This window comes from Ornithodoros turicata, chromosome 2 (genome assembly GCF_037126465.1).
Source record: "Ornithodoros turicata isolate Travis chromosome 2, ASM3712646v1, whole genome shotgun sequence".
NCBI classification, from domain to species: domain Eukaryota; kingdom Metazoa; phylum Arthropoda; class Arachnida; order Ixodida; family Argasidae; genus Ornithodoros; species Ornithodoros turicata.
Genome location: NC_088202.1, coordinates 118353889 through 118365570, shown reverse-complemented (window position 1 = coordinate 118365570; position 11682 = coordinate 118353889).

The following is an 11682-nucleotide window of genomic DNA, read 5'->3' as shown; positions in this document are numbered from 1 at the left end:
TGGTGCAGATAAAGAACCTTAGTAATACTGATAACTTCCACTGACATCGAGCATAGAAATCGTATGCATGATAAGAAACCCGTGTCGCTGGTCCTGGACCACTAGCAATTCGATGTGAAAATGGTTCTGAGCTCGCATTGAGGAGCGCCAGTTTATTACTATTCTAATTATGATCACTAATATAACTATTTATTGCTCCCACGTGTCATGAGTGGGTGAACGCGGTTTATTCAAAGACATACAGAAGAAGTGAGCGCGTGCAAGACAGGGCGCACGTCGTCGTCTTTGTCTAACATGGATACATTTTAAGCCCTTGTTACATCTTCTCTTTCTCGGAAGGAACGAAATTCCCGCAAGAAACACACGTAATCCTTCACGCAGGAAAAACAACGTCTTGCTTCTAATTGCTTCGCTTATGGCTATTTTCTGCTTCTTATATTTTTAGATACCTTGACTAGTATTTCGACTTCGTAGAACGTCAAGAAAATCAATGTGCAAGTTTCCGGCGATGCAGAATCAAAAATAACGAAGACGGTTAGGCCATCAACTGTTTACTATAAATTAAAAACAAGACTTTCGTACAGTAGGCTGCCTGAAGAAGTGCAGCCTACTGTACGAAAGTCTTGTTTTTAATTTATAGTACACAGTTGATGCTCTTAACCGTCTTCGTATTTTAGTATTTTGACTAGTAGGAGGTCCGGAATCCATTAGAGAACGCTGCAGTTTAAACTGCCACACGACATGATACACAAGGTGCATTCTTTTCGCTTGCACCTCCCGCACCAGATCTGAACTGGGTTATTTGCGTGCTGCACTTTCCTGTTGAAAAGAAAGGCATTACTAATAAAGTTCCTTTCAGCTGGAAAGTGCAGCTCCCGAAAACCCGTCTTGCGTGGAGTCCAAGGTAGTGCAGTCCAGTGCAAGTGAAAAGAATGCGCTTACAAACTCAGCCGCTTGCGAAACCCTCGGAGACCGCTCGAGACACGTCTGAACACGTCCAGCGAAGAGGCGCAACTGACGCCGGCTCCAGCTCCAGCTGACGAGCTCTGCGCTTCCGGGCTTCCACGTGACGGAGAAGAGCGAATCAGATTGCGGAGCGCAGCCTGATTCGCGCTTTTCTGTCACGTGCCGCGCTGTACACGGACACCTGACTTCTCCCCCTGCTACGACGCCGGTTTTTCTTCAGAATGGGGATTCTATTGCTAACGCATTAATAAATGAGATTGAAGGTCGCACAATATCACAACCGTCCACCTTCCACCTGATAATCCTTTTAGGGCAGTAGTTCTCAAGTTATGTTATTCGAGTGAACTCCTGATCCAGCCAGAACGACCTCAAGGACAGCGACGTAGCGTGGGTTCTTAGCACAGGGGCGAAATGAGTACCGCCCCCCAAACAGGACACATAACAGGGATATGAATCGGAATCCCCCCCCTCCCCCCTCCCATCCAGGAGGAAGCGCTTCATGGACTTTGCGCTTAGATTGCCTCAACATGAGAATATGCGCTGCTGTCTCAACGCACACAGTCTTACTGCCGAACCACACAGGATGCAACTTTACACTGGCGTGGCATGCCGAACATCGCTTCAATCGTCTCCGTTTTTGAGGCGCCCATAAGATCGTTCCAACAGCGCCAATGTTAAAAAAAAAAGGAGATTTTTCAAGTGTTACACAGTTTCACTATTTTTATTTCCAACTTTCTTTTTCTCTGTCGATAATTTGCGCCGCAAAAAGTCTTGCGCCCCGGGCGACCGCCCGTGTGGCCCCCCTTACGCTACGCCACTGATCAAGGAACCTACTACACTGGAGCAACTGCGTATAGAAGTGGGTGAGGCGAACTTGATGTCGTACAAGTAGCAAATTATTATTCAGTCTAACTGAATTTATAAATGTTTAATTATAGTTTATTTAATTATTTATTGCTTCGTCGCAAGATATCGCTTGAGGTTCGCTGTATTCATTCAACTATTTCACAATACTTGTCCCAGGGATGGGCTGTATTTAACTCAAAGTTACCCTGCACTTCACCTTTCGGTAAGAAGGGGAAAACAGTGTTTGGAGAACCGCGTACTTGTATGTCGTGTTTTCGCAAGCACGCACATGCGACAACCCATTTTAGATAGCCAGTTTTTCAGTGTTGTCGCGGACAACGGTCGACTAGCTTTTTGTAAGAAGAATCTTCGTCAGATTTAATACAAGACTTTCTTCATCGGCACTTGTGGAGAGGTGTTCTCCTTTGCGAATCTGTTTCTGCAACCGAACAGAAGATGCCTAGAAGATGCAGTCTTCAAGAAACCTCTAGTATTAAAATCGCCATGATAATCTAACAAATAAATACTATTGTTCCTTGCTGATTTGTTGCTATCACGATTATTATATCTGTAATTCCAGATGACATCTTCCTCACAGTATTTATGGTAGCAGTTATGGTATTTAAATACTGTATTTATATTTGTACACATTTGGAAGAGTATATAAATACTAAATATGCATTTATGCCCGTCCCTGGCTTCTCCGCAGATAACGTGTCTTGTGTTGCCACTGATGCTTGTAAATCCCAAGTCCACGTGGGCAGGAGAGTCTCTTCGAAGTTTCACCGAAGTAGATATGGCTTTCAAAGTGCTTGCAATGCTTTTGAAGCACAAGAGAAAAGCAAAAGCATGATGCGGATAAACTGTCAGGTTGCGTTGCGGGATGAGCGAACCCAAGAAGAAGACAGCTGGCGGCTGTTTGCAATGACCATCAGCCGTGGCAACTTGGTCCTGCGGTCTCGATGTCAATTCCAATGTCAACGAACAAATGTCAAGCGGTGTTCGATATAACGAGGCTGTCCGAGAGCGAGCCTTGGTAGGCGGTCAAGTTACATCCGCGGTTGCTGAATAGAATCCTCTTCGCGGAACCTCAGAACAGGGCTCGCGGTACCCCTGGGTTCCGCAGAACCCCGTTTGAGAAACACTGTTTTAGGGGATCATAAACTTTGCTCGCGAGACCTGCCGAAGCAATGCGACTAGTGAAGTTTTTCTTCTTTTTTGTTCTTCCTCAGAGCGGCCATAGGCTTTCTTTCATGCGTTCACTGTTCCCGTGGCGCTATCTATCATCCGAGCTGAGTTTTCGGGGCACAGACACGGGAATTTCTGTGGAATGAGCCCAATAATACGATCGCGTTAAACATATATATGTGGTGGTGGTGCTGGTGAAAGGACTCGCCTATGTCGGCCTCACAGAGATGGGGCAACGTCACGACTGACGCCCTGGGGGAATGTGCGTCCTGGGCCGACTTCTAAGGGAACTGTACCTTATATACAGGTTGTTTGCTCTAACTTGTTCAGAAATTTTAGTTAAATGAGAAACGAGCGCTACTTCTCAGCTACTTGACTAAGAAACAGGTGCTACTATTGAAGCAGTACCTGTTTCTTACTCAAGTAGCAGAAAAGTACCACTTGCTTTTCTTTTATCGCTCGCTTTAAATATAACTTCTGGACACGTTAGAGCAAACACCCTGTACAGAAAACATATATATGTATAACCACACCAGCTTTCCGATTCACCAAAGAGATCACGCTTCAGTTCACGTTGTAGGTCGCTCGTCAGCTTGACCCTCTTATTTGTCGGTATAGAACTTTCACTTGATGTAGTATTGCCACATTGATGTCTGCGAGTCGTAGACAGGTCTAGTCCTGCCGGTATGACATATAACATATGGGTCGCAGTAACCGAATGCTGTGCGAGAGACAGTGAATGCTTAGAGCCCTCACCATCAGTGTCACGATCGGTTGCACCAGTATTAATGCAGGAATATCCGGAGGAGACGTCGCTTCCCACTTCTCTATCTTCCTCCATGGGTTGATGATCCGTTTGAGATCTCGTGAGACTGGTTCGTTGACTTTAGAATGAACCAAACCAAAATTGTTCACTAAATTATTCATTGGGTTGTCACAGATGTGAAGGCCACTGATGTCAAGTATGCAAATCAATGCAAAGTACTGCCATAGTCGAAAGTATTAGCTCTGGCTTAAGAGTCCCAATTAGAGCATACCTAGACTGTAACTAGCCAAACGTTATCTATGGCCTATCTAACGCCTGCCAAGCACAGTACGTTGGCCAGAGAAAAAAACACATTCAGAATCAGATTTAACAATCACCGACCTGACGTGTCGAAAAAAAAATCTTCCAGTGTCACGTCATTTTAGCCAGACAGGCCATTCAATTAACGATGTTTCAATTTTCTTTCTTCAAAGGAACTTCAATTCCGACCGGTGCCGAGAAAAGCGCGTATCTCACCTTATCTACAAATTCCAATCCTCCAGAAACGGAGACACGGTACTGTCAACAATAAGAAACTCATCTACTTAGATAGGTTACTGCTTCTCGATCACTTTTTTCTTTACAGGCCGGCAGTTCACAGCGCTTGGATTCCATCCCACCACCCGGACGATACCTCTCCCCCGGACATGACTCGCTCTGATTCGCTCTTCTCCGCCACATGGAAGCGCGGAGCGACGGCAGCTCGTGCTAGAATCGTCGTCAGTTGCCAGGTGGGTCAAGCTGTCGTTAAATCAGCGTGAAACAGCGGAGGCTGCCATCTTGTGGAACGCAGTTGCCAGACCTGGGAACCCGAAGTTCGCCCGTAACGGCAGCACAAAACGCCACTGTTGTCTTTTCGTAATGTTTGCTTAAACAAACGAATTTATTGAAAAATGATGCAGTAAACACGAAAAAATTTGTAATAACTAACACATGTTGTCTTTAACATTCTTAGTGATTGTTGTAACGCTCGCGTTGTAACGTATGCACAAGCTAGAATGGCAGTTTCGGTTTCGTGGTTGCGGGTTTTGGCGTGCTACATATCTATCATACGCAGGCACATCTGGAACTACGTGCTGAGCCAAAATCTTCCTGAAATGTATTTTATATATTTGCAAAGGAGAGGGAGGATGGAACGTTAAACACTCCGGGTAAAACCTAATTGATAAATGCAGACGTCCAAAGATCACGAAATATGACCACACCTCGATGGCATAATCCTGACGTAAAGCCTCCATGGACCAGAGGGGAAGGCATAGCAAAAGAAGAAAAACAGAAGAATGCTACCAAAATGTTACAGATCAATGACTTGATGCTTCCTCTTTTCCTCTATCGTGATTACTGAAGCAGCTCATTTCTATGGTACAACAGCGACAAACTCTCACAGCACACTGGTGAGTAGCCTGCCCTCTTCCTGCACCAAAACGAGTAGCCTACACTAAGCGTATATTGGTATGATGGTTGACCACAGTCGGAACAGCATACTTCTGCTTATGGAAAGCAGTCTCAATATAGCTTATCCCTCCTTATTGGAGAAAATCTTCTTCACTGTGATGAGCATACATACAGGCAAAGCGCATATGTTGCTTTGCAACCTTTTGTCACCTGTGCATTTTAGATCTTCGCATAGAGACAACGCTTTGGAAGTGCACAAGTGAGATATTTTACTGAAGGCACAGTGCACGTGATTTCAAAGTTCCTCGGAACGACGTGCCATTCAGACACAGGTAACGGTCATGGCACATGACAGAGCTCAGGCCAGATATGTTGTACACGTCCATACATGAACAAATTTTACTTCAAAACAATAAGTAGTTACGTCCAGCAAAGTAATGCCACTATGTGTGCACACATTTTGTGTACGCAATGATGGTGTTCCAGATTTCACTTCTATCAAGCATGAAGTGTTTTTGTGGAAAAGGCAACAAGCATATGGGTGGGTGAATATGAATTTTGAGATATTAGTAACGTGTAATCCAAACCATTTACTTATCTTTTACTGCTGCACAGATTTCTTAATTGTTTGCATGCCTCGACTCATGTGAAAGCGAAGCAAACAAATTTTGTTAAGAAATCTATAATCACTGATCTACAACAAAGTAAACTTCATTTGTGCCTACGGTTTGTGAACGTAATCACTGTTTCACATCTTACGCCTAATATAGTTAAAAACGATAAAAACCCCTGTGCAGGAAAAGACGAGAATGTAACACAAAAAGGACGAGGACACCACACTGAACTGCCAACCAGAGAATTTTTATTTTGTGCAACGAAGCCTTAAATACATAAGGACCCTCCTCTCCCCCTTTATTCCCTCTCGTTATTTGACTTCCTGCTCACACCACCATCTCTCGCACACACAATCGTTATCATTAAGTGGTGGACATGAATGCTGATATGTTTTGGGAAAGATAAATACAGGGGTTACTGACGCAGTATACCTGCTTTTTTTATCTCATGCGCCTCTCGAAAGAGAAGGCTACCTTGTTATTTACACCTGAACAAGATTTTTGTTTTTTTTTAATTCTGCCTGACATCCCACACATGTCAATAAGTGGTCCCCCAATGAACCGTATCTATTAAGTGTACTAGTTGAATGTTCTTTTACACGAGTGTTCATGTACCTCTCAATTAAAAACAATTAAAAAAAACCACTACTGTATCAACCAGCCCAAACACTCCCTCTTTTGTGCACCTTGATGATTGCCCGATGTATACCTTATCACACTTTAGTGGTATAGAGTAAACTATATGAATATAGCATTCTGCAAATTTCTTCCCGTGGTCACCAACGAGGCCAAGTTTTAACCGTTTTTCATGTTATATCTAGTCAATCAATTTTTCTGTTAATTCATATGAATCACCAACCAATCCTTTTTCATGTTATGTCAATATGCTTGCATATGTGGAGAACTGAAAGGTACACGCTACGTGTGAATATGAATGTCAGCAGACTGGACGGTGGGAAAGGTTTTTTACGATACAGCTGAACACACACCGTCCTTAAGCCCCTTTCTTTGAGTGTGGAAGGGGTTGACGTGAACGAGACGGTTACAAAAAGAGATGCATGAAAGCGGTTCCACTTCTTGGAGTACTTGCGAGGGATTCGAAGTGATTAGGCAACTTGTCTTATCAAATATAACCGATTACCAAATATATATATATATATATATATTTGCGAATAAATCCAGTCTACCACTATCATACACTGTGTGTTATTATTCCACAACTCAGTCGCAAAAATATGTGTAGTTACGAATAGCGTTTGAAACAATTTCCACTGGCAAACCTTCGCAACATAGCTTTAAGGGTCGTTGCAGGAGAATATTGTTTCACGAAGCACTTGTGACAGAAAACATTATTCACTTGCGAAAGCAGAAACGAAGCTGCCTAGTTCAAGCCCTGCCGTTCATTGGCAATCACAAAACATAATCTGCGCACTAACGAAGAAGTGTTTTAGCCAACATACGCACGACGACGGGTATGAATGTACAAATGTAGTCACTTCTTCGCACAATGTCGTCGTAGAGTTACGCTGGGTACCTTCTTCTACATCATGCAAAGCAGCCTCAGCTGGCTGGCGAGCATCACAATATTTAACGAACATCATAGTCCACAGACACAACTGGACAGAACGCACAGGATCGTACGCCCATAATTCACGCTGGGTTGGATACGGATTGAAGTGGCTATTTTGAGAAATAGCATACTGGGTGCACATTGTTTGTAGATAATTTCTACTTCGGTACAAATCTAGGTGGCCGATTTTGCGATGTTGGCAACAACCGTCCCACAAGATGGGGATCCCCGTTGTTTTCCGCGGGGAATGAGCCGAAACACATGGCAAGATGGCGACTTTGACCCATCTTCAGTTGCGCCTCGTCTCTGGACGTGTACAGGCGTGTCTCGTGCGTTCTCGGAGAGTTTTGCGAGCGGCTGAGTTTGTGTGTCATGTCGTGTGGCAGTTTAAACTGCAACCTTTTCCAATTGATCACGGATATTCTACTAGAGGTTCTACTTCAACTGCAAAGCAGCGGAAGCAACGGAACGCTGGAGCTATGCGCCGACAGCATGAGCCTGAAACTGAAGAGTAGGTCTAGAACTGGCAACTCTACTCGGTTCTATATCAACAAATCGCAACACGTGCATTGACTTGGACTTCCATAATCAAGCAGCTATCAAACATGTCAAGTACATCCGTTGCCATTTCGCAGACGACAAGACAATGCTAGTGACATTAAAGGATCATACATACCCAGAAGCTGAAGTTGATGGTTTCTGGTCCTCAAATGTGAACGATGTACTTTAAGAAAGAACAAAGAAGTAAGAAAAAAAAGAAGTAAGAAGCAGTAAGAAGAAAGAAATTCTCTGCAGAGAGCGAGAGAGAGAAAGAGCTACAGATACAAAATGCAGGATATATGAGAATGGCAGAAGTATAAACGTGTTTGAAATGTTGTCCGCTTCGACGTGAGAAGGAACAGCGTAAGTCTCGCGTAAAACGTCACTGTTAATGTGAGCTGGAGAGCTGCAGAGAAGCAACAACAACCTTACTTAAATTATGATGAGTGAGGAGTAACTGCAGAGAGAACTATATTTGAACAGTATGTTTTCGTTTTGTTTTTGTTTTATAAACAACAAACGCATGGGATTGAGCGGGAATGTATTATAGAAGAAAATATGGACGTATATAGCTACGTTAGGTGTTCATCGTTGCAACATCTCTGATGCAATGCTCAAGGGGTTCTTTCTACCCAGCAGAACGTCACATTCAAGTAGGTTAACTAAGCCGCTAAGGAGATGGTGGAATAAGGCCAATAACAGACAGACACAGTCCACCCAACGGCGCAGAAATTCCTACAAGTTTATCGGCAAGTGGAGCAGAAAAAGCTTACGGAACTGTATGCTGATTTTATGCTATTTACCCTCGAAGGGAATGTTCGCTCAACGTGGCTGGGTGGCTCAAATTGAGCTGTCGCCACAAAGTTACCGTTATTTTATTTAGAAGATGATGGATGGACCGTAACTCTGGCGTTAAGGAAACTAAGGAAAGAAAAGGAAACTAAGGAAACTAACTAAGGAAAGAAAAATATCCATTTAGCATAAGCACATTTTAATACGGAAACGCTTGGACAAATGTACAGTAAAAAGGAAAACAAAAAAACAAAGACGCAAAACAATTTCAGTCGTTTCCCCAAAAGGGTAATCGACGTCCATTGCTGAAACCTGACGCATGGAAGTTACGCCGCTGCCACTTCCAGCAATATTTCTAAGTTACCAAACTGTAACAGAGCCGTTACTATAGTAGTCGAAAGACAGAAAGAGGCACAGCTCATGCGCCGCGTTCTTGACACACTTCCGTATAATACCATACCTTTCCATTTGCGATTTTCGTTGGAACTGCGGGGCCTAAGCCACGTTCAATACAGAAGCACGCCTGTACATCCCGTGGTGACGAAAAGCGGCTGCATCCAGCAGGCGACACATTTGTTTAAATCACAGCAGACGGGTGGTGAAACCAGGCGGTGCCCGTCACTCCAGCCACATAATGTTTGCCCGACGTGTCAAGCGAGACATATATGCCTTATGCTAGTTGGAATGCGCAATCTTACGAGGCGTGAGTTGACACTCGGATAGGAGGAAAGGTTAGGCCAATCTGCTCCATGCTGTCGTTCTTTTATGCTGCTGCAGACTGCACCACCGTGCGTGACCCAGTTTTGCCTTAGTTGAGCGTATCTTGGCTTATGGTGTAATCGTAGTACATACATAGAACACAATGTTCGCAGAATGAATTGTTGCATAGTTTTCTTTCTAGAAAAATTCGGTCGTTCTGCACCCAACTTCCCCGGCATACAATTTTGTAGCCGTGCCGAATCCAAATCTCAATAGCATATCTATAATCGCGCACAATATGCACCAAAACCTGTATTCAATCAAATGCTCCGAATCTCCGAACTGCGAACGCTTCCCTGGTTGCTGGAGCGTTTTAGGGGGATATATTGGAGGGCAATACCAAGAACATCTGCAAGAAGTGTACAGTGACACCTTGCACACGAACGCTATTTCGTATTATCACAGGATAATCTGCCGGGGATTTGCCTTCCAGGAAGGTAGTGTACCACACGAAAGAAGGAAGAGAAGGAAAAGGAGGAGAAAATAGCAGAATGAGATCCGATTTCGGAAGCCCTCTGCCTAAGCCCTGTGGAACACCTACGGTTCGACCTTGAAGCGTAGCTGAGACGGTTGTATCGTGCATCACCCGTATTAGTCCATGAGACATTTGAAAGGAAAAAAAGAAAAGAAGGTCTAAGACACTCTGCGACCCCGTACAGCGAATGTCCAAGGTATGCTAGGACAATATAATAAAACGAGGTAGATTCTTTGACGGCTCTGCGATTTCTTTTTTTAACGAAGCTATAGGTTAACACAATAATAATTGCACGTAAAGAGGTTTACAACGTGTTTTGTCGTCGAGCTTTCTGTGTATGGGCTACAACGCAAGTGATAGCGGCCTAATGAACTATAAAGTGGATGGAGCTAATGCGATTCTCAAAACCCAGCACCTCCCACCTCTGCACCTCCCCAGTCATCATCATCATCATCAGCAGCAGCAGCATCAAATAGAGGTGTTGTTGTTGTTCTGAAAACAAACACTGAACCTTAAAACTATGTGGGTGAAGAAGCCTTTTACGTGAAAACCTTCCTCATTGCGTAGCTTAATTCTGACATGATTCAATTACAAAAGGACCTTTTTCTAAACATTACTCAGAACAAGATCGAAACCTGTTATGCACAACTTGTGAACAGGTTGTGCATATAGCTTCGATGACTCGTCATCAGTAACGCTTCTTTGCCGACGAGCGTGAAGATCAATTTCCATGTGCTGTCTACCTACAAGAGCCGCGGATATTTCGAACAGAGGCTGTTCTTCTTCTGGGCTCTCATCCTCGTATAGTCCTGAGGTACTTCCCTTCATACTTCCTTGCCGGGAAATGCTGTGGAAAACGACAGCGACGGTGCATACACCAGTAGGACGACGACGACGATCGTCGTCGTCGTCCTACTGGTGTATGGACCGTCGCTGTCGTTTTGCACAGCATTTCCCGGCATGCCCGCTGCTCCTTGGAACCTTTGCAAATGGTCTGACGTTACACTTTCGACTGTAACAAACACTTCAGAACTGAGACCGGTAGATATCCAGTGAACCGGCAAGGAAGTATGAAGGGAAGTACCTCAGGACGAGACGAGGACGAGAGCCCAGAAGAAGAACAGCCTCTGTTCGAAATATCCGCGGCTCTTGTCCTGAGGCACTTTCCTTCATACTTCAGAACTAAGGTCTACTTAACTACCCAACTACCCCGAGGTATACTTAAAGTAAAATTATACAATGCTTGACCGCTTCATTCGAGGGACATTTGAGAATTCCTTGCACCACTGCGAAGCATGTTGAAACTTTCCCCTCGTGTATCTTGGCAGCGACTGAGTGATGAGGTTTGCTATACAGTGTGTAAGTGCAGACACAGTGAGACACGTTATAACCTGCATTACGCAGGAAATTTTGTTATGGCAGCACAAAATAGTCAAATTCCCGTAAATATTTGGATGATCCTCGTACGTGCTTCTGAACAGCTCTGTGTAATTTTTAGCCATTATTTCCTTCCAGCATGCACCATGAACATGCATAGTGGGTGCTTGTTCCGAATGCGAACACAAATATTTAACTTTTCTGTCGTCCTGCTCAAACTGATGTAAGCCAACAAGGCCACCTTGAACGTTTGCATTCTCTTCGCCGTAACAATGGGTTGCTGCTGCTTTGGTCTCCCATTTTGATTGTGTTCTCGCATATGTGGTTCTTGTCATCAATATGCGTGGTACGCATT